The sequence below is a fragment of the Dermochelys coriacea genome, chromosome 10 (assembly GCF_009764565.3).
Source record: "Dermochelys coriacea isolate rDerCor1 chromosome 10, rDerCor1.pri.v4, whole genome shotgun sequence".
Taxonomy (NCBI): domain Eukaryota; kingdom Metazoa; phylum Chordata; order Testudines; family Dermochelyidae; genus Dermochelys; species Dermochelys coriacea.
In genome coordinates, this window is record NC_050077.1 from 26,374,449 (window position 1) to 26,398,657 (window position 24,209).

A 24,209-nucleotide genomic window follows, 5' to 3' on the forward strand; every position below is an offset into this window, starting at 1 on the left:
GGGGTGAACAGGGGCTTCTGAAAATAGAGGGCAACCTTCAAGTGCTGACTTCAAAGTGAGATATTTTGGCATTTTTTTTAATAACCATTTTCCACTTAGATTTTGCTTTTGGGCAGCTAGCTCTGCTCTGAAATCAACAAGTATTATGTTGTCTTACCTTCTCATGAGAACAATATTAATTTCCGAAGAGAAAGCAGGAGCAGAGAGAAAATCATCATCAATGCTCCTATGATCCATTGTGTCCCAACCAACTGATTTGTTCACATAAAAGATTCTAACAACAACATCTGGCCCTGATTTAAAATCTGATTATTTCATTATATTTCACTAGCCAGATTATTAATTATATGTTAATGAGGTTAAAGTTTATGGATCAAATATTACAGGTTCCTATGTATGTTCCGATAGGACCAATATACTTTAGAACAGAGATTCTGGGCACTTCCATTGATTTCAGTGCAGCTAGGATTTCACCCTCTGGGTTCTATTCTCATTGGCCTTGCACATGGGAAGTGGGGGTAGAATGTTCTTCATCTATTTTGCACAGGTATCAATGACCATATAAGGTACAAGGCAAGGAGAATCAGGTTTTCAGGTTGAGTAGAATTTATAAGTTGCTGTTGTAGATTTTTAAGAATCAAGTCTGTGTACTTTTTCATTTGTCTTAATAAACACTTCTTGTCCTCTTCACTTAAGGATTCAATATAAATGCCTTCATTACACAACTTCTGGACCAAAGTCTTTGCTTCTTCCAGTACTCGTTCAATGGATAACTCTCTGATTGATCCAAATGCAGCTTCTATTGCTGGACAAAGATCTACTACCATTGTAGCAGATGCCTGGATGGCATTGTTTAATGACCCAAGTGGTTTCAACAGTAGACTTACAAGGGAGAGAATGTCAATAGTCTTCTCTGAACCTAGTAGCAAAAGTAATCCAACAGCCTCACTATTTAGATCCATCCCATCTTGGTAGATACTTTCAAAGCCAGTAATAATGGCTGGAGTAATTTTAAGACAACAGCCAAGGATTGCTCATGAGAAAGCCAGAGGGTTTTCCCAGGTTGGACTAATTTGAACCTAAGTCCCAGTGTATCTTCTATATTTTCCAAGATATTCAGTCTTTTTGGACTCTTGCTGAAAAAAGAATATAATGAAGACATTAAATTTATAGGTTTTTAAATGTCTTTTGAAGAGTCTGCAGCTCGTACTAGCGCTAGTTGGAGTAGATGGCCTCTGCAGTGTGAATAGGAGAGATTAGGGTTACACTTTTCTCTGAGCAAAGCTTGTACTCCACCTTGTCTTCTAGAGAAGTTTGCAGCTCCATCAAATGCACAAGCAGCCATCTGTTTGGGGTCCAATTGACAAGCATTTAACTCTTCTAAGCTATGGGTTATTACAGATGCAGCCAATGTGTCTTCTATAACTTGAACATCTAGAAATGCATTTACTGGCCTACCTCTGACATCAAGATAATGTACACAATGACTTAATACTTGATGCCCATTTGCATCGGTGCACTCATCAGCCATGTATGCACATTTTTTTTGTGGTGAGAGAGTTCTTCATTTTTTCAACTGTTGCGTCTTTCACTGTTGCACCACATGCTTCTAGCCAGTCAGCTGAGTTTCTTGCAGAAAGATAATGAGCATTTGCTGGACTTGTTCAGAATCAGTGTTCAACTTCAGGATGAACAAGTGACAATGCACTTAACATTGGCCTCCAGTTTGTAGTGTGTGGTATCTCTTGCTTAAATAGAAAGTATGATGCCACAGCCATGTTTGTTCACATGAACTATTTTGTGTCTTCAGCATTCTTAACAGCCTAATTAACACACCACCACTCACTTGTCCTTGGTCAGTGGAGACTCAGAGTTCAGAGGTGCTTTCACATGAGTTCACCTTCCAGGTGGGGGGCAAAAAGACACCTTGCTCATTCCTCCAGCTGCTCACTGTTCGCTCTGGCTACTGTTGTTCATTGTGCCACTGTTCACTTCATTGCTCTGTTTCCAATGGCCCTGCACCATTAGCTTCTGCTGCCACCTGCCACTGTGACCTCTGTGAGTTAGTCTCTTGAGGCTCCACCCAGCTCTCAGTGATTTCAGCTGAGCTCTCAGTGGGGGAACCTCGCTGCTAGTGCAGTCTGGGCCATCTCTTCCACAGAAACACTGTCCCACAGCAGAACTAAGCACTTAGACCTGATTTCAGCTGTAGTGGTCACTTAACAAAACAAAAAAATATCTATGAAGCCTAATCAGCTCTATCTTTAAGCAGTGGAGAGGGGCAGGTCAAATAGTACTTGTGACTCAAGCAGACCATCAAGCAAAACACCTGTCCCTACCCTCTTTCTTGATGCTCTCAATCAACACAGGCTAAGTATAGTTCTACTGCCCTTTACTCATACAATAAGAACAACAACATTTCATTACCCCCTACCCCCCACATTCAAGTGATTTGTAACCCAATCCCAGATAAAATCTATCACTTGGGAAATGCAGCTCTGTTTGCTAGATACCTAGGTAGATTAGGTGTGAATGTAAAACAATCTGGTCCTGCAGCCTTTCCCCCCAGCCCATCACTAGCTGTCAGGGAGAGCTCATTTAGACTTTGCTTACAAATCATAATTTGAAATTATTAGGTTGGCCAACATCATCGAAATGAATGCACTGGCATGATCATAAAAAACAACAGCTGTATAAGGAAGCTAGTCTATGTTTATACTTTTCAAATCTATTATACTTTTTCAGATACATGTATTTTATCATATACTGTATATGCTTTTAAAGTGTGTTAATATTTCAATTTCAATTCACATTTCCAAACAATCACTAAACAGGCAACACTGCATGTAACTAGTTCACAAAATGGGGCCAGGGTGGGGGGGGGAGGGAGAGGGGAGGTAGGGGAAATTCAGGGGGAGTGTGGGGAAATCCCTGGGAAGGGGATGATAACAAAGATTTGCGATTCCGAAGAAGAATGGGTCTGGCTGTTGTGCACAAAGTTAGATAATCCTGTATTTGATTGCTGTTCCCTGGAATGCATTATGAGGTGCTGGAGGGAGACGGGCTTTTGAAACAAAGGCTTCTTCTGAGTTGGCTGCCCGGAGAAAGATTGGGCCCGCTCCTTCACAGCACAACATGTGATGTTCACATGCTGGTATCACAGTGCACTGCAATACACATCTCTCCTGAACATGTGCCATTGAAGCTGGACTTGCTTGTGCAAAGATAGCCTAGATTTCCACCCAAACCACTCAGAAAACCTAAGCACATGCTGTAACCTTATTCAAGTATCCAACCAAAAGTGGGAGGAAAAACTCTGAGCTTCATATACCCAAGCCATTATGAGAATCTATAATCTAAAGAGATGTTTCCACCACACCAATCAGCTGTTTAGCTCGCTGAGTTGAAGCTCTGGGGTTAAATTCTGGTCCTGACTTCAAGGAGCCTAGGATTTGGTTCCAGCAGTCTAGAGTGAGGAACTAAACCATAGAAGACTAACACTGTTACTACCTGTTGTTTATCATCTCCAAACACCCAACACACATGTCTTTTTCAGATAAAATAGCCCTTTATTAATTGTGACAAGTCCTGTTTGACAGTCTGGCAAAAGCCTGAATCTCCTACCTGTTTTAGCCTTTATATTCTAGTTGCTAATAAACAGTATGTCCAGATGGTGGCACCTACACATCACATATCGAGTCTATAATTAGGTAACTTGTTTCTGGTGGGTTTTTTACATTGTAGAATGTACAGTTTATTACAAAGGAAAATAAAAGCTCCTATTTCACCCCATCAATCGCCAAAGTCCATTGCATTGCGGTCCCTTGCCCCCCACCAAAGTGCATTAATTGATCATTGCACAATACAGTGTCAAATTAGTGTTCCCAGCTCTGAAACGTATGGGGGAGGAGGGGGGGAATCCTTCAGTCACAATAAGGTATAAGAAAGGAAAACATGAATGTTTTAAACAAAAGATTCTGGGTCCCAAAGGGAATGCATAATTCAAATTATTTCCAAATGTGTTTGCGATACGCTGAAGGGCTGTGCTGGAACAAAATATATTATGCAGGGAATCCAAGCCCTAGAATCCCAATCTTTGATGGAAATCAGACAGGCAGCTTTAGTACTCTTGAGGGGACTGTGGGATTAAGATCAGCACACTGAAAGCCTGCCCTGGACAATAAAAGCTTCCCAAACACACGGAGCTGAGAGAACTTCGCGCAAACCAGAGCTTCCACCTTAAACTACTGCTCAGGAAGTGTCCATTTTATGAGAGAACAGGCAGAAATGAGTTAAAGGTACTGGGGAAGTGGGGAAAAAGCACCTCTGGTTACAGGTTATACCGCTCTAACACCCCGCTGGGGCAAGGATGGGTGCTTCTTATCTTGGATATCCTTCCCGGGACAATGGCATATGTGTAGATCAGTTTCAAAATCCGGGACGCAGCCCTCCAGCTGTGTCTCTCAGTAAGTCTGCTCTCTTGCAGGAGTGTAAAGCAATCCAGATGAAACCGGCAAAACACTTCCAACAGCTCGCAAAAGGCTATTGGTAGCTCCCTAGCAATCAGTGCTGCCACTCGTCTGGTGCAGGTTATCTCTCCCGAGCAAGTCCCACCATGATGTGTGAGGTTTTGAGTGGAGGTCAGTGGGTTTTTTCCGTTGAGATCCGGCACTGAGATCTCACGCTCTTCTTCAAGCAGCTCTCTTTCTTGGGGCTGGGTAGGCTACTTTGGAATAAATATGAATGAATAAAAATATTCACATACCTTCTTCCCTACCCCCTGCAAATCTTGATGCTGCTGGGTAGGTATCAGACTGGATAAACTGCTCCCATTCTGATCTCTTCCAGACATGGACACAGCTCCCTTTTTAATGCCTATAAGACCTTGCCTTTCATTCTTGTAAGTCTTTAACAGAAACGTGGCTCCCTTTCCTTCCATAGCCCTCTAATAGATCCATTTCCTTTTGTCTTTTCTGCTGTTTCTCCATTAGGGTCCTTGCAATGATCTCCTTATTTGTACAAAGGCCCCATTGCAGGGACAGACTAGCTCATTTACTTTCTGCTGAACTGTACACAACATACTCTAGTGTGTATAGCCACAGAATGCACACACTATATATTCATTCCCTCAAAGGGGTTGCTAAACAATAAATAAAATCTTTCTAATAGAGTGCATGTGTCTAACATTGCAGGTTTGAAAGGAGTGAGGCCAAGATTTCAAGACTGCAGATCTTGAATCCTGGCACGTTCTTATTTCGGTAGATTTTACCAACACAGAATTCTGCCAAAATTGATCTTTTCCAGTGCAAGTTTTCAACAAAACCCCCTTTCCAATGGGAAAGTGTTCCATCTGCAATTTTCTGACCAGCTCTAATAGACACTCAGCCAAAGACACATTTCCCCACTAAACTTGTGTGCTCAGATATCCTAACTTTAATTATGAGCCGTGCAGGACAGGCCTATCTCATCTTCCTCAATGATGGGTTACATATAACACATCGTCCATTAAGTCCACTTTGTATAAACCCACCCTCTCTGCCCAAGGAAAAATAAGTCCTTTAAATCATTTTTGGGGATTCCATCTGATTCATACTTCTCTTTTTGTTTCTCTCTCAAATCTCAGCTCACACAGACCAGAGGAAACAGCCTGTAATCTGCATCAGTTCATAATTCGTGCCTGAACTTTCATATTGTTTGGAACAGCTCCTGCTTTGGAAGCTTTTTTGGATCACTGTGGCTCCACGGCAGAATTGTGAACTGCCATAATGAGTTGAATGAGTAGAGCACTGCAGAACTAACCGATTTTGGTTTGGGAATTATCATGCAGTTCTCCAACCTTTCATTTTCAGGAAAAAGTTTGAGAAGAGAAAAAAATGCGTCATGGATTTTACAGGCATGGAAATTTTTTGTCATGGTCCTGAGGTTAGCCATTTGTTGGAGCACAAGCAACTGGTGAAGAAATCACTTTAGCTTTGACCTCTGGTCAACACAGCATCAGAATTCTGTGTATAGACACCCTTTCTTTCCCTCTCTCCAGGGATGTTTATAATTAAGATTCCAAGTTTTCCCATCCACAGCACTAGATAAATGTTCACATATTTCATAACTCAACTCTTATGAGCTAGCACTTCCTATAGTCATCAGGGTTAGTGATGTGCAGACTAACGCATCATCGCTCATTAACCTTGCCCCTTCTAAAAGTTCTATTGAAGGTAACATAGTCAAGATAAAAACACACAGGTTATTAAAGCCTGAGTCACAGAAGCAGTATAGGTGGCAAGATGGACCAGTGGTTAGGGAACTTCTTTAGGACTTGATTGACCTGTCCTCAATTCCTTGCTCCATCACAGACATCCTGTGTGATTTTGGGATGTAGCTTCTCCGGGCTTCAGTTCCCCGTCTGTAAAGTGGGAACATCATCACTTCCCTATCTCAGAAGGATATTATGACAATAAATACGTTAAAGATTGTCAAGTGCTCAGATACTATGGTGCTAGGGCCATATAAACACCAAGGTAGACAGATAGATGAGGGCCTAATGCTGCAAATACTTAAGCACGTGTTTCACTTTACTCCCATTGATCCTAATCAATCTTCTCACATGAAAAATATGAGGCATATTGTTACGCATTTGCTGGGTCAGGTCATCAGATTAACAGCACTCAGAATGTTAAGAATCCAGTTTCCTTTTCCGCAGTGTTTGTTTACATTTGGCACTTCATTCAGCTTAGACGGCAAAACAAAGATTAGTAATGTTCCACCTGCTGGATCTCATTTTATTGGTACACTGCTGTGATGTGTGGGTTTCAATATCTACAGGCAAACGTAGAATTCACTCTATAGATTTCAAGCAAGAGCATATGAAATACTTTAAAACAATGGATGACTGGAAGCTGCTGTAAATAACTGAGAGAAAACAGTTTGAAAAGACCCTTTGAAATGACAGAAATATTAACATCCTAAGCTATGCTACTAATGGACATTATGTAAAGCAGGGTATTACAGCCAGTCCTGGTTAACAGAGTCCCAGTTCTTCTGGATTAAAGTTAAATAGATTAACAGATCAATGCTATGTACAGCCAAGGAGAAGGAGATTGGTCACTCTTTCAAGTCAATAGAACTGGGAAATTGGATGTGTCTCCAAAAGTGGACCAATAGCAATCAGACTTATTTGCTAGTTCAGTCCTACCTCCTTAGTGGCAAACATCACCCTCATTTGAAACTATTGTTCCACTGAAAACAATGGAATTCCAAGATGCTGTTCAGTGAATGTGGAAGCAAAGGAGAAGTGCATTGGCTGGATGACCTGATTTGATGAATGGATCCAGGAAGAAACTTCCTGTCCTCTATAGTAGCACACATGCATTATCGGGTGTTTTCACATTCCTCTGAGACATGAGGTCCATTGCTAGGCAGGATACTGGACTTGGCAATGAATGGTCTGATATGGGACAGCAAATAAAACAGTGTTAAGTAAGGGGGTGCTAAAGAGGAAAAAAAGTCAAGATTTTCCAAAGTAAGTGATTTTGAGAGTCCTAGCTGAAATAACTTAAAGGGGTCTGATTTTCAGAGGAGGGGTACTCAGCACTTTTTAACAATCAGGCCCCTCCCAGCATCTCAAGCTGGGCATCCAAAATTCACAAGGCATTTTGGAAAATGTTGATCTAATTCTAAACACCTGCACCCTCTATCACACTTACTCCGTTTTGCTTACATACAGAGAGTCATTAATATCAGAATCTAACCAGCTAGTCAAATATTGTCAGAAAAGCCCTCTATTGCCCTGGAGGGGGCAAATATCCAAAATGCTGTTACTGGGCATAGGGCCACAACGTAGCTTAACGTACCTTAGGTGTAATATTCTTGAAATTAATGCAGGGATGAGCAAGGTATTTTATATTTCAACAGCACCTTCCAAAGTTCTCAGAAATAAGGAAATGCACTTCAGGACACATTATAGTAACCAGAGAATGAAATACAGACATCGGGGCTAGTGTCTAGAGAAAGCAAAGCAAAACCTGCTTTCCAAATCCCAGAACATGCTGAAATAAAATGGAGGGTTATTTATTACACTAGCTGAGGATCAAACAAAAAATCATTGTGATTTCACAAGGTGGGAGATTAAGACTGAGTGTGATCAGTTAGTTATTAGTGGAGGGACAACTAATACTTATTTAAAAACAAAGCAGAATTATGAGACTCTCTCAGGGCTTTATATGGTCAATAAGAATGATATTCTTAGATCAAGTGCTACATTTAAAAACACTTTATTGATATTTTGCAATAAAACAACCCACAACAATACATGGCAAAGGGTGTGTGTGTGACATCATTTCCTCTTATTATCCAAGAAAATGGGAGCAGCAGGCCCTTCGCTAATAACCTCTAAACACCTCCTGAGCATTAGCACAGATATTAGAATATTTGGAATCATTTCCCAGCTGCAAGAGCTCATCTGGAGGAACAATGGAGTTCTGTTACCCTAAATTGTTCCCTTTGGAGAAGTCTAGTAGGGGAGAACTAATGAGAAGAAAGGGATGGAGTAAAGAAAAAGGAAAACATAGACTGAACAGCAGATAACACTAGTAATGGTGGAATCTATAAATCTGTTGGAAAATTTGCAAAGAGAAGGGTAAAAATCCTCAGAGCTGGAGACATTTAAAACTAGGACTAATTTGGGCCCTTGAAATTGTACCTGCAGGGAAGTACCATTCTTGCTTTTTCTCACCCATGCTTGTCCCACTGAGATTCCCAAAAAGGCCATAGGAATTTCAGCTCCCAAGAATGACCGAGATGAAGATAATTACATTTGCATGTTAAGGGTGCTAAACCATTAAGATATGCCTCTTTCAGGAAACTTCTATTACTGGTGGTGATGTTTGTGAGTCAGAAAGATTTGGACCCCAAGTTGAGTTTGCAGAGGGAAAACAAACAAAAATCTTTCTACCTGTAGACTGAAAAAAATCTAACTGGAAGTTATTGCCAGGCTCTAAACACAGCCAAGCATGATGCTATTTATACAGACAATGTGGGTGAGGTAATATCTTTTAAAGGACCAGCCTCTTTTGGTGAAAGAAACAAGCTGTAGAGCTTACACTGCTCTTTTTCGGATCTGGGAAACTTATTATTTATACAGTCAATTTTGTGAGCTCAGCCCATTTTAAAGAATACAGATAACATGTAAAGGGTGCACAAGCAGAGGTGAATCAAGCAGCCATGCTTATCTATGACATCTGTCACTTAAAAACACAAATGAGCTAGTTTACTGAGATACAGCCCCATTTTAGAATAGCTGGTAGTGGCAGAGAGAAACACAATAGAATCATAGGGCTGGAAGGGACTTGAAGAGGTCACCCCTGCACAGAGGCAGGATTAAGTATACTTAGACCATCCTTGACAGGTATTTGTCTAACCTGTTTTTAAAAACCTCCAAACACAGGGAGTCCACAGCCTGACAGGTAGCCTATTCTACTGCTTAACTAGTTAAAAAGTTATAGTTATAGAAAACTTATAGTTCAAAAGTTTTTCCTAATGTCTAACAGAAATCTCACTTGCTGCAGATTAAGCCATTACTTCTTGTTCTACCTTCAGTGGACAGGGAGAACAATTGATCACCATCCTCTTTTTGATGGCCCTCAGCATATTTGAAGGCTATGTGCCCTCTCAGATGTCTCTATTACTCTCTAGTAATGAAATTAATGAGCAGCCATGAAATCTGCCTCTAGATACTAGTGAAGCCACCCTCATCGAGTCACACTCCATCCCTAATGTATTCTGCTGTTTACTTATAAAGCGATACCGATAATTCACCTTTGTTAGTCACAAGTGGATTCATAGCTGCAATCTGTAGGGATACGTCGAACAAGATGATGGGTCTCAGTCTAGTTTCTACAGACAAACACAAAACCAATCACAATGGACAGCTTCACAGACATGTTGGTATTCTTAGAAGACGGATCATCATCTTGTATATTACAGCAGTGCCTAGAGGACCCAAATGAGGGCAAGTCTACACTACAAAATTAAGTTGACCTAAGTTACATCGATGTGCAGCCACCATAGTAATTAAATCACTTTTGCAGTCCACACTACACTGTGTGTGTCACTGGTGCACATCCTCACCAGGAGCACTTGCACTGATTCAGTGTGGGGCACGGTGGATGGCTTCTGAAAGGCAGCAAAAGTCAATATAAGCAACACAATGTCTGACACCATGTTGAGCTTTACTACAGTGATCGAAGCACTATGCCTCTCAGAGGTGGAGTTATTAAGTTCATGTAGTGGGCGAATCACATGGGTGGGAGCTACATTTTAGTGTAGATGTTTACAGAATTAGAGCAACGTATTCTGCCTTACGTTGACCTAACTTTGTAGTGTAGACCAGGGCTGAGAGTAGGGCCTTACTGTGCTAGGCACAAATACAGAGCAAATGACTTGCCCAAGATCATACAGCGGGTCAGCAGCAGAGCTTGGAACAATGGACAGAACAGGAAGTATAAAAGGTGGGTCCTGGAGCTCAGCTGGGCGGCAGCTGCTGAAGGAGCCAGATGCCTCCTGTGTTCTCCCGAGTTGTGAGACAATCATGGAGCTGAGGACTGGCCAGAGTTACTGGAGCCACCCGCTGACCAAGCCACGGAGGAGTTGCCAGGACTGCCACAGGCCTTCTACCCTGATGACCCCCTATGGATCCAGATACATCCTGAGTGGTAGGTAAAAGTGACCCAGGGACAGCCAACCCAGCTGTATTTGTTACCAGAGATCTGGTCAGCGTGTTATGGCTGGATTCCCCGCTGACCCAATGGCAGACCACTCTGCCACTGTCAGGGCCCTGGGCTGGGACACAGGAATTGGATGGACCTGTGTCCCCCTACCCCTGTGACCCTCCCCCGCCCTCCCCCAGGGTGTCAGATCCCCCCTCTAGGCCAAGAAGCCTGCGTTTGTTGGCCATCCACCGGAGTTAGGATGTCTGACCCTCTTGTTGCTCGACCCTGAATACAGACCTGAGCCAGAGACTCTTACTGCCCCGCCCTGACAAGGGGCTTGGGCTCCTAATGGTGTTCGCTGCTCATCCCTGAGTACAACCAGAGACATAGACTTCTTACTGTTCCACCAGAACTAAGGGCTGGAGCCATAACTGTTTGCTATGCTGCCCTGATTGAAGGCCAGAGCCACAAGCTATGTGTTGCCCTGCTAATTTCCCACACAGGGTGGGTGGGTGACACACAACTACGTAGTGAGGCAGAAGGACCACCACAACCCACTACACCCCCAAAGTCACTGTTGAGGAATATAGGCTGGCCCATACGGAGAAGGTTACAGTGCCATCACCTGTGCTGAACCTGTGCTATGCATGGAGGGAGGACTTTGATATCTTGTCTGGCATCCAAGTGCCTTTCAACAGCACTACATTCACTAATCACAAAGGAGAGGAAAAGCACTGGACCTTTAAATAAGGCTTTAATTCTTATATCCACTGAAAGAGGAACTAGCCCAACCCATCTACACCTGTGCTCAGAGGACATCAGCTTACACTTTGATTCACAGGAATGACAGTTCAAGTTAGCCTTCCTCTTGACCTCCTCATTGCCCGTGAGCAGTGAGTGCACCTCCTTTCAGATGCAGACCACACAAGAGCACTGGACACAGCTTCTTGGATTTGATTAACTGTGGATATGATTTAGAAACTAATTCCAGTTAATTACAAATAAACTATTTCAGACTTTGCTAGGGCAGCTATCAGAGTGACCCATTTCAGGAGTGTACAGGGCTTTACAGGCGAGTTTAAGAGTAATTTCCAATTCATCACTTTAATTAAAATTGACCCATTTTTATTTTACATCCCTGCTCAAAGTTGACTTCCAGGAGAAAATAGAGTAATACATTGATAAAAGCATGCTTTGCTGCAGATGAAAACGTGGAATCATTGACGTATTCCCTTAAAAAAAAACAAACTGATCAGAGCCTGGAGATATAGAGAATGTATTAAGGATAAAACCAAAATTTAGAAAAATACATCAGGGACCTGCAAATACCTTTATTTAAATCCATGCAAAGCAAAGCTCTACTAAGTAGGAGCTATGGATTATGGACGTGCTGCCTCACGTCTTGTCAGACAAGGAACGAATTTCTAGGGTAGGAGAACCGAAAAGCTGAGTGAGTTCCTCTGCCAACACCAGGATTTGCAAAATGACATTACCCCTCTGCCAGGAAAGGTGGAAGTACACCCGGAACCACTGTATAAATCTCTGCCTTTAAAAACTGCATCTGATTTGATAAATTCATAGGAAAGCTCTTTATCTGCCTGTCTTATATGCATTGAGACAATTTCGCACAAACAATTAAATACCGTCTGTCCAAACAGGAATCTATTTCTTTCTTAAGTGTTCTGTTTACTGATCTAACAGTAGTAGTCACCATTTAAAAATAAAAATCAACCTTTGCAAACTGTGTGCTAACAGTTGACCATCATAAAAAGAACCAGGCTCTGCCAGCTCTGTGAAATATTTTTGCTAGGTCTGTGATGTAGTACTATGTTGACAGTCAGAAGATTTGATCAAATTCCCAGCTCTTCCACTGAGTTACTGTGTGAATTTCAACAAGCCTTTCACCTCTGTTCGCTTCTGTTTCTCCAAGATCCTTTGCTTCATTTCTCCATTTTGATGGTATGGTTTCCAAGAGAAACACTGACTCTTGCTAGGTATTTGTACAGTGCCTAGCATAAACACACGGACAGGGCCCTAATCTTGGTTGGGGCTGAAGCTGGTCAAGATGTTTTCTGCAAACTTTTCATTTGAAAAAAAAAATCTGGTTTTGTTTAAAAAAAAAGTATGACAAGCTTTTGTGGGCGTTGGTTTTTTGAGGCTTTTTTGTGTGTGATCAAAATTTTCAGTGTAAATGAAGTTCCCCTTCTTTCCCTTTTGCTATTTAATGAAATAGAATAAATGAATGAATGAATGCCTAGATTTTCCCCATGTTTTTATCTTCTTTTGTTCTTTATTTTATTTTTCCTATTATGGATTTTTCAAAGCTCCCCCAACTTTGGAAAAGTTAGAAGGGGAAATGCAACTAACTCTTACCCTTCCAACTGCAACTTTCCAAAGTTGGAGATGTTTACAAAATATCCAGAGTAACAAAAAATAGAGAAACATATCCTGGACATCATTCATTTTATTGTGTGCACGCACTCCCCAAAAGAGACACAGAAAGATAAAAATTTGAAATTTTGAAAATTCAATTAAAAATTCATATTTTTTGGAAAAAATGGTTTCATTTAGAATTCTGCAAAGTGGAAAAAAATCCACATTTTGAATTTTTCATACTTCACCCTCCTTTTTTTTTTGATTAGCTCCAGGTGGGAACTCAGTCTAGACTCTAATACAGATAAATAATAATTTTACCACCAACTTCTCCCAAGTACTATTTCCAAAAGAAATGCTCAGCACTTCTAAAAATCCTAGTCCTACTGAAATCAATGGTAAAATTCCATGGGGTCTGGATTTTACCCCAAGCGTCTCAAAGGTGCTTCAATTTGTGTACCCCAAAATTGGAGACATTGCAAATCACTAGTCACTTTTTAAAACTTTAGGTCACTGACTTATATTCCACAATTCCCCTCTCCCCTGCCAAAAACATGAAGTACTTCTTGCCCACTACAAATACCCTGCTGCTAACCACCTCTGTGTTAATCACAATACATGTGTTGACAGTCTATATAATGAATGAGGATAGTGTGTGATACTGAAAATCAGGAATGTCTCTTTTTTCAGTGCCTGTTCTGCTGTAACTGTTGGTTTTACAGAGTTTTGTCCAGTTTTGCAACTTGAATCCATGTCCAACAGCAATTAATTGGTCTTTTGGTACTTAATTTGAAAAAAAAATTGAAAAAAATCCACAAGCTTTCCTCTTTTTAAAATCCAACCTCATTTAAAAAAATTATGAGACAATATTGAATGCCCCAATTCACACAAGACTACATGTGATTCATATTCATTGATATCATTCACAGCCACATAATGTTGCAAAGCATTTGCCTTAACTCTATCACATTTTAACTTTTTTTAGATGACTCTACAGCAGCTAAATAATCTCTTTTCAAGCTGGCAATTTAGTCCTCAGGAAAAATAATTAAAAAGCCTGTTCCCCCCCCCCCCCAAATTCTTCTTATTGAGAAGACAGATGTCACTGAGTACCTCAGAAAGGAGTCTCTTATGCTGTGCAGCCACCACAAAGAACTTTGGTCTGTTAAAGACTAGATTGTTTGGCTCTCATGCCATTCCTAAATCACTCGTTCTCTTTCCAAGTTGTGCTGCCATAAAAGCACTGCTGAACTTCTTTCAACTTTGTTAATATCAGAGATAAGAGAGTACTTCAGAAGCTCTGGGCCTTTGGACCAATCTTGATTCACTTTTGTGTTATTGTTTATTGTTTCTTTAAATGCTAATCTATATGGCAACACTGCTCTCTCTCTCACACACACACATGCCTTTCATTCCATTTTTCCTAACTACAGTTGTGAGCCATTAAAAATCAACATGTAGCGATTGTGTTAGAGCCTAGAGTAAAGGCTCAGAGAAAAAGCAGCATATTTGTGGAAAGCATGATGACTGCTGATTAAGACGGAAGAGAAAAACACAAGTCATGTCTATGGTAGGGAATTGTAGAAAAGCTTCCAAGTGGTGTTATCACTGGTGGAAAGTATAGGTTGGGATTTTCAAAAGTGCACAGATAACTGTGCATTCAGTTCATACTGCCTTTGTAGCAGGAAGAGCTTTTTAAACAATATTCATATAATAAAACAATTGAGGATTCTAATAATAAGTAAGAAAATGCTATCTTAAGTCTTATTGCTCAGAAAGCTATTGACAGGGTGGAGTGGATTTTTTCTAACACTAAATAATTTGGATTTGGACCTTATTTTTAAATATGTCGTGAAATCGATAGAAAGACATTCTATGGCTAGATTAAGAACCAAGAAAAATTTATCATCCAGTTTTTAATTAGAAAAAGTCTGCCAATTTTTTCCTTAGTATTTTCAGTCTTCTGAGAATCTTTTGCTCAACTAATTCAAAATCAACAATATTTGGTGTGAGCCGATGATACATCCCCTACTTTAATTGAGTAAGCCATACTCCATCTTATCCATTGCAGTATCAGACATTTTCAAATCCAGAAAGCTATCATGGTACAAACTTAATATGAAAAAACTAGGACTATCAATTAATCACAGTTAACTTACGTGATTAACTAAAAAAAAAGTATTGCGATTAAAAAATTCATTGTAATTAATCACACCATTAAACAATAGAATACCAATTGAAATTTATTAAATATTTTTGGACGTTTTTCTACATTTTCAAATATATTGATTTCAATTACAACACAGAATACAAAGTGTACAGTGATCACTTTATATTATTATTTTTGATTACCAATATTTGCACTGTAAAAATGACAAAAGAAATAGTATTTTTCAATTCACCTCATACAAGCATGGTAGCTTCATACAAGCAATCTCTTAATTGTGAAAGTGTAACTTACAAATATAGTTTTTTTGTTACATAACTGCACTCAAAAACAATATAAAAATGTTGAGCCTACAAGTCTCAGTCCTACTTCTTGTTCAGCCAATTGCTAAGACAAACAAGTTTGTTTACATATATGGGAGATACTGCTGACTGCTTCTTATTTACAGTGTCACCTGAAAGTGAGAATAGGCATTTGCATGGCACTTTTCTAGCTGGCGTTGCAAGATTTTTACACGTCAGATATGCTAAAAACATTGGTATGTCCTTTCATGCTTCGGCCATCATTCCAGAGCACATGCAACATTGGTATGTCTCTTCATGCTTCGGCCATCATTCCAGAGCACATGCTTCCATGTTGATGATGCTTGTTAAAAAAATAATGCATTAATTAAATTTGTGACTGAATTCCTGGGGGGAGAATTGTATGTCTCCTGTTCTGTTTTACCCACATTCTGCCATATATTTCATGTTACAGCAATCTCGGACGATGACCCAGCACATGTTCATTTTAAGAACACTTTCACAGCAGATTTGATAAAATGCAAAGAAGGTACGAATGTGAGCTTTCTAAGGATAGATACAGCACTCAACCCAAGGTTTAAGAATCTGAAGTGCCTTCCAAAACCTGAGAGGGACAAGGGGTGGAGAATGATTTCAGATGTCTTAAAAGAGCAACACTCTTATGTGAAAACTACAGAACCCGAACCACCAAAAAAGAAAATTAACTTTCTGCTGGTGGCATCTGACTCAGATGATGAAAATGAACATGCGTCGGTCTGCTCTGCTTTGGATAGTTGATTAAAGTCAATAGGAATTGATCCTGATCCTATTGCGCTTATGACCCCAGAGAAAGCAATTACTTAGATTTAATTGTTTTGAGTAAAAAACATAATAAAATACAGGGGTTGAACTTGAACAGAAATATTAATTATATTCGAGTGTTAACTTTAACATATTACATTACCTTTGTAATTCCAACATTTCTAAAATCAAAATGCTTTGATTTGGTTTGTTGAACTGACTGAAAATGCTTAATTTTGAATCAGTTGTTCAACATTAAACTGTATTTCCCTTTTATGGCACATTGCCTTATGGGAGTTGTAGTTCTGGAAACTGATGCCCCTTTTTTCCCCTACAGCCCGGGTTCCTTGGCCCAACTAAATTGCACATGATGCACCCATGTGACTCCAATGATGCACCACACAGTTTGGTCAGAGAGGAGTCTGCATTGCATTACGGGAGTCATAGTTCTCCCTTGTGACCTGGCCATAAGGGAAAATGGAGTCTGCACTAAAACTCTCATAATGCAATGCACCACAGCAAGGAAACAGAGTTTAGTGTTCAGCTGACTCAAACTGAAACATTTTGGGTCAGGTTAACAAAATGAAATATTCTGATTTGGATTCAAGCCACCTGAAACTAAGTATTTCATTTAGATTTTCCCGGTAGTAACCTGAAAATGTTTTAGCAAAATTGAAATTTTCCTGTGGAAAATTCCTGACCAGCACTAGGAAGAATGCAACATATTTTTATACCAAAAATGTGTTATGATACCAGACTTCTGTAGCTATCACGAGGGCAATATGCTCTGCTCTATGATCAGTTTGTTTTAGAACCTACTGTATAAACCACATTGGTTAAACACTTGGGAATTATTATAGAATGAACAACAGCCTGGGGTTCCTCTTACTCTGTGCTTCTGAGACAGGCTCTCAAGCCCCCTTCCAGCACACACACCCAAGTAGGGACACACCCAGCTGTAGAATTACACTGAGTCTGCAATCAGCTCTGTGTGGGAGGACTCAGCTAGGGGAATTGCCCAGAACTCCTGTGCACACACCCTCTGATGTGTAAACCCCAAATTATATCTATACAGCATAAGCTCATGAAATTCGCTTCCTCCCTCAACGTGGAGGAAGATATGCACAGCTCCCCCGCCCCTGTTATGAATTGCACAAACTGGGTTTTAGAGTAAACAAAAACAAGTTTATTAACTACAAAAGGTAAATGTTAAGTGATTATAAGGGATAGCAAACAGAACAAAACAGTTTACTGAGCAAATAAAACAAAACGTGCAAATGAGGCTACAAATAATAATTTCTCATCCTAAATGTTGTTTTATGCAGGTTGCAGAGTTTCTTGAAGGTAAATTGTACGGCTTGCAGCTTAAATCTCCATTTATACTCTTTTCAGGCTGACCTTTCTTACCCGGGCTCAGCCCCTGCCTCCCACATCTTAGTTCCTTTGTTTCTTCAGATATTTTCAGCAGTCTTCCTTCTTAGGTGGGGAGGCAGTGGAGAGAGGCCCAGATTAATTCACTCCCCAGCCTTAAATAGGATTTGCATATGGCTGGAATCCTTTGTTTCCCAGTTTTGACCCCACTCCCTTCCTGTGGAAAAGTACCAGCATTTCAAGATGGTATCCTGTACCAGGTGATATGATCACATGACCCTGCAGTGTCAAAGCAGCATCCCAGGAAACGTCTCAGGAAGGAGGGAGATTCGTATCTTCCAAGTCCTATTGTCCTTCCTAATGGCCCATCCAGGTTTATTTCATACTGTCTGGTGGACGTTCTCCAAGTATATACACAATTGTAATTGTTACATGGTCAATATTCTGACCTTCAGATACAGAAATGATACATGCATACAAACTGGATAATCACATTCAGTAAATCATAACCTTTCCAATGATACCTCACATGACCCATCTTGCATAAAACATATCTTAGTTATGGCACATTCATATCATAACAATATTTCTATGAAGACTATGGGGCGTAAAGTCACACTGTGATGCAGCTGCGGTCATCTTCAGACTATGTCATTGCCGAGTACCCACAAACTTGTTTTGATGACAGGCTACCAGCTCTCCACCTGGCTGATGACGACACCATTAAATGGCTGAGCACATTGTGCATACATGGATAGAACGAAGAAAAACGTATCTGTTGTGCATGCCAGGGTGGGTTTTTTTTTAAAACTTGTTGGCAGGACAACCCTTCAATACCCCTCGCCACCCATTATTTTTTAAACACAACAATTCAGAGCTCAAGCAATGAAGAGAAGTTGGTGTATATTTTATAGGTGCTCTGTATTTTAAATCCTGTCTGCAACTCAATTGTCAATTTCTAATGCAGTTGTTGTTGTGGCTGTGTTTGTGTGCGTGTTTTATCACTATGTACAGATATGATTCGGGGTAGTTTCCAAACACAGCAATCTGAACACACTTCCTTAACTAATGGAACAGAATATTTTAAACTAAATGCACCATGTGTAACTAAATTTGTTGCTCATATCCTGGATTAAAATGGAAACCATGAAAAAAGTCAAGGAAACATACCTGTCAGTTTTCATAACTTTAGAGGAATAGAAGAATTTGTGTGCATTAACACTGAATGTAGAAACCTGAAGAGCAACATTATTACTTCTTTTCAAAGAACAAGGAACATATGAAGATAAATAAACATTGGAGATTAATACAGAAAACATAAGGATTTACTACAGTACTGAGAGGTGGCATGGTCTAGTGGCTAAGGCAGTCACCGGGAGGCAAGAGACCTGGGTTCTAATCTCAGCTCCACTACCAATTTACTATGTAATCCTGGGCACATCCCAGCACCTTTCTGGTTCCCCTCCCATCTTTTGTCTGTTTTGACTATTTAGACAGGAAGCTGTTCAGGCCAAGGGCTACCTTTCACAGTGTCTGTCTGTATAGCACCAGCCACAATTGGCAGAGAGATCTCTGGGCATTTCTGTAATTCATATAAATAATACTAGGGGACTGTGCAGAAGTACAGCAGAAAACATGCAACAGCTAGGCAATGAACAGTTTGAACATAGTGAAAGGCTTCTACTGTGTCCAAAGGTTGGTCTCTTGAGATTCCCCCCAAAGATGATTCTTATTAATTTCACACACATTTCTGCATTTTCTGTTTTCCTAAGCACATTGATAGAAATACAAAAAGATACAAAATTCTACTTTGAATAAATAATTAAATATTTGTTGGGACAGAAACAGAATGACATTCTAGCTTGGTGTTTAGGTAACTCCCGGGGAGGGGAGACACTCTAGTTCTAGTCCCTGCTCCAATGAATATATAATTGTATAAATAATTATATATTGTATATAAAAGTAGAACATCTTCAACTGGAGAGACTGAGATCCACCAGGGAACAGCCAATAGCCCAGTGGTTAGGACACTCATGGGATGTGGGAGACTGGGATTTATGTCCTTGCTCCAGAGCAGGTATTCTAATGTTTTTTTAGCCTCAAATTTTTTCCTGACTTTTTGATTTCAGGATGACACAAAATGAATTTTTGTCAATGTTTTGGAACCACCAGTGAACCAAAAAAATAAAATAAAAATCAGTTATTGGCCCAGATCTATTGTATATACAGCCTCAAAAAGTAGCAGGAATTGCTATGATTATAAGCCATATTTTCTCCAAAAAGACTGCATTCAACTAGGCAATTAAACATCACTCTCCTGAACAGAAGTAGCCACACTGAGCACAAGTCCAACACCCCCTGCAAAATTTCTCCAGGAGTTCAGCAAAATAATTAGCTCTGATATTGTGCACAATGATTTTTATCTATTAGGGTTTTATTTTGCCTTCCCTCAGTGGTCATCTAAGAGACATTTTGAAAGTTTGTCTCGGGGGTATAATCATCTTATTGATGCTGAGAGCATTTAAATGCAATCTGTAGCCCCTTCACACTTTGACACTCAAGTTCCTAAAAAAAACAACAGATCTTTTGGCAGGTGCTTAGCTCAGACTGGTTCTTTCGACTACAAGACTTTTGCCTGTCTAATTAGCTGTGGCAATAAGCTGAGGATGTTGACAATCTGAGGATGTGAGGTAATAAAAAATAGATAATTTACCAGCAGCAAATTAACCCCTCTAAGAACCAGTGTTATGAGTTGTGCCCCATGGACAATTCCATGTAGCAGATTGACAGGCCAATACAATAGTAGCTCTCTATTGCACAATGTACCTGATGGCACGTTTCTAATCTATTTCCCCAAGCAAAAGAATTGATTCACCAAAGCCCCACAGTTAAGAAAGTAACTTCTGCAGTGACAAGAAACAAAACGTGTGCACTTCCAGACAAGACTTTCCTAGCCACCTGTGGGAAGTGCAAATAATTGGTCAGCCTCATTAACCGCGGTTCACTACTGGAGGCTCAGGGTAGTTGTGCCTTCTTGTTTGAACTGGCAAAAGAAAGAAAGAAAAAGATGTAGAAGGACAAGACAATTCTGAATAATTAACCGTGTCTTCATTTCAGAACAACTGGCTCTGTTACTTGATATGCTGGGTGTACTACACAATGACAGCCTTTGTCTGTCTCTGGCTGTGAGGAAAGCAACATGGAGTCTGTGGTCCTAGATGAACAAACAAAAGCCCAAACTTAAAAAGAACAACCACCAGTTTTAGAAGGTAAAAAATAGTGGTGGGGGGTCAGTATTTAATGTCACTGACATAACATGGTATGTGGGTCCATGGTGGGGTGAACAGCAGAGATGTGGGATACTTTGACAGATTTTTTTATGCAGAATTCTCTCTCTCTTTTCTTTTTTAAAGTATTAATTTGAGAAGAAGGGCTAATAAACACTATGGATCAGATCCTCAGCGGGGGTAAATCATGGCAGCTCCTTTGACTTCAGTGGAGCTATCTCAATTTACACTGTTCAAAATCTGGCTTGATTTATTTTTTTTTAAAGATGGCATTGCCTTCTACACTTTTCCTGGGGACAGGTTATTCCATAACTGCCTACCACAGCATTGCTGTCTCTTTTGTCTTCAGAAACAGAGTTCTGAACTAGATGGATCAGTGACCTCATCTAGCACAACAGAGGAAAGAGGGTCTGAGTAGTTAGAACACTAGTCTGCAACTCAAGAGACCTAGATTCAGTTTGCTGCTTTGCCACAGGCTAATCACTTAGCCTCTCTGTGCCTCAGTTTCTCATCTGTAAAATGGGGATAGCAGATCTTCCCTGCCAGACAGGGGGACTGCCGGGATAAATACCTTAAAAATTGAGACACACTCATACTAAGGCACTTGTATGATCTCCATTGCCAAAGTTAGATAGACAATCCCTATGTTTCCACTAATCCATTTTTAAACAACATCTTTTGGCTTCATCTTGCTCTTTAAAAACAGCTACTGACTAAATTTCCCCTCTGCAGACACTTGAGTTCAGCAATTGCTACAGTGAGAGCATAATGGTGAGGGAAGGAAAATATTTATTTTTCTCCCTCAAATCATTTTGTCTTTTCCAGTGAAGCAGAAGATAGGAAAAATATGTATCTTGACCTGATGAACTCTAAACAAAAAGGAACAAGTCCTTTTTAATAATGCATGGCCTGCAAGATATTTGCTGAAACAAATCGCATGGATTCTGCTAGCTTGCAGAGATACTGGCTGATGGCTTCTGTTAAAAGTGGAACGAGAGAGAGACAGCGCTTGCTTTTTTTACCTTTCTTTTCCTACAAGTAACAGACTGGGTTGAGAAATTTGAAAAGTTCCAATGCTACAGTTAACTTGGAGGGGACTTACAGAGCTGTCGACTTTTCAGAAAATGTTTGAAAGTTACTGACAACACGTATGACAACCATTAGGCTTTTCAGTAAGGCTTCAACATTGTGAAATATTTTTAACAACCTTTTCCTCATGTTGTTTAGCAGTTGAACAGGGACTTTTTGTCCATTTCTTCTCCTAACCTATTACATTATATAATATTGTACTGAAGAACCACTTATGGAGGCAAATTAACTGTCAAGGGATTTTTGTTTTACCATTAAATAATTGAGTATAGGTTTGGGCCAAGGATAATGCATTTTTCCCTACAATTACAGTGATTGGTTGTTTTACAGACTTAGGTTATTGTTACATGCAAAATATGATCAAACCTTTGTCTGGGAGGTTAGGATCTGGGGTATGAAACTAAATCTGAAACTAGGGACAAGCAAATGAACAAATAAAAAGATATAGAAACAACTACAAGTTTTCTTTTTACAACTGGGAAAAAATACGTCAGACATTGAAACTTTAAAAAGAATGCTTCTAGCTAAAATTTTGTATTATAATGCTGTGTTATTAAAGCACAAGAAAATGGATTTATGATAAACATATTGATATATCCTTAAAGTTACAGTCATAATATTTATTGCTGTTAGCATATGCCAAACTGGACTAAAAAGGACAGATACATAAGGCAATCATTCATTGCCAGGTATATAAGCACACATTAAGGATTCCTTTATCAAGAGATACAGGGCCTAATTCAGATCTCTCTTAGACCACTTTTACAGTAGTGTAGCTTCCATTGACTTCAGAGGAGTTACTCCTGATACATCACCTCAAAAGAGCTTGCCTATTCTGGCTTGTCTAATACACAACTTGTGAAGGTTCTGATTTATTTATTTCCAACCCATTGTGGGGGACAGCCCCTACAAAACACCAGAGCAACACTTATGATACGGAACCCTGCTCCCAGCCCTACCATCACAAGCAACCCCTCATACAATCACACACACAAATTTGTCCAGCTCTTAAAACCTAATTAAGTTTTTTGCCCCCGCAACTTCTATTGAGAGGCTGTTCTGGAACATCACCCCTCTGATTGTTAGAAACCTTCTTCAAATTTCCAGCCTGAATTTGTTTATGGCTAGTTTATTCCCCTTTGTGCTTGTGTCAACATTGTCCTTGAGCTTAAATAGCTCTTCACCGTCCTGATTGTTTATCCCCCAATGTATTTATAGAGAGCAATCATATCAGCGTTCTTTTTGCTAGGTTAAACAAGCCAAACCCTTCCATTCTCTTGATCATCTTCCATGTACTTGTTCCTGTTTGAATTCTGAGAAAAATACTCCAGGAAAGAGGGGAAAGTGAACTGAAAGGTGGCAAAGTTGAATGTGAGAGAGGAAATGGTTTACCTCACAATGCACAGCTAGCCTCAGGAACTCATTACCATCGGATATCATTGAGACCAAGAGCTGGACTGGATGTTGTGATAAACTCAAGACAGACAGTTGCAGGGGTGGGGTAGAAAACAGTCCCAGAAGGGTAAAAAGTCCTCCTCCCTGTCAACTGAGGAGGGGTGACTACAGGTCAATCAGGTTCAGCTGAGAAGGGGCTACCAGAGATCAATTAGTGATCAGCTGAGAGGGAGTTACCTGATGGCAATTAGGATCAGCTGATTCCAACTAAGGACTGCATGAGACCTTTTTAAACCCTCCCCTGTTGGAGAGGGGGGAGGAGGTGAAGTCAAGCTGCCAGTAGGTGAGGAGCAGCAAGATAGCAAGCCTCACCAGGAGAGGAGGCTGCGTTCCCTCCCATAAGGGACAAAAACCAACTTAAAAGACTGTCTGAGAGAAGGAGTGGACTGCCCCTGTGCAGCCAAGAGGGACTGTTTTACCCCAAGCCCGTCTCACCAAGGCTAAAAACAGCTGAAGCTGGTGAGACGGAGAAGGTGCCTTGCCACAATGTTTATAGAGATAAGGACATCCAAGATTAAAATGATCAGGGTTAAACATCCACCCAACCAATCCTAAGAATGTTTGGATGGTATATGCCCCCCTCCTCTCCAAGTTTCAAGACACAAGGCAATCTCTAACTAATGAAGCTTAAAGACAATTTTCCTTGTGGGCAGGTTCTTCCAGGACTGGCTTCTGCAAGATT

At 40.3% G+C, this 24,209-nt stretch overlaps 1 long non-coding RNA gene across 1 annotated transcript in view; it reads right to left on the reverse strand.

The window, feature by feature from the left end:
* Window positions 1-23,647, reverse strand: part of LOC122456139 — a 114,612-nt gene extending 90,965 nt beyond the window's left edge. The window contains exon 1 of the long non-coding RNA XR_006274824.1: window positions 23,465-23,647. This is a non-coding gene — a long non-coding RNA (uncharacterized LOC122456139). The remainder of the gene's footprint in view (window positions 1-23,464) is intronic.
* Window positions 23,648-24,209: the final 562 nt, after the last annotated feature.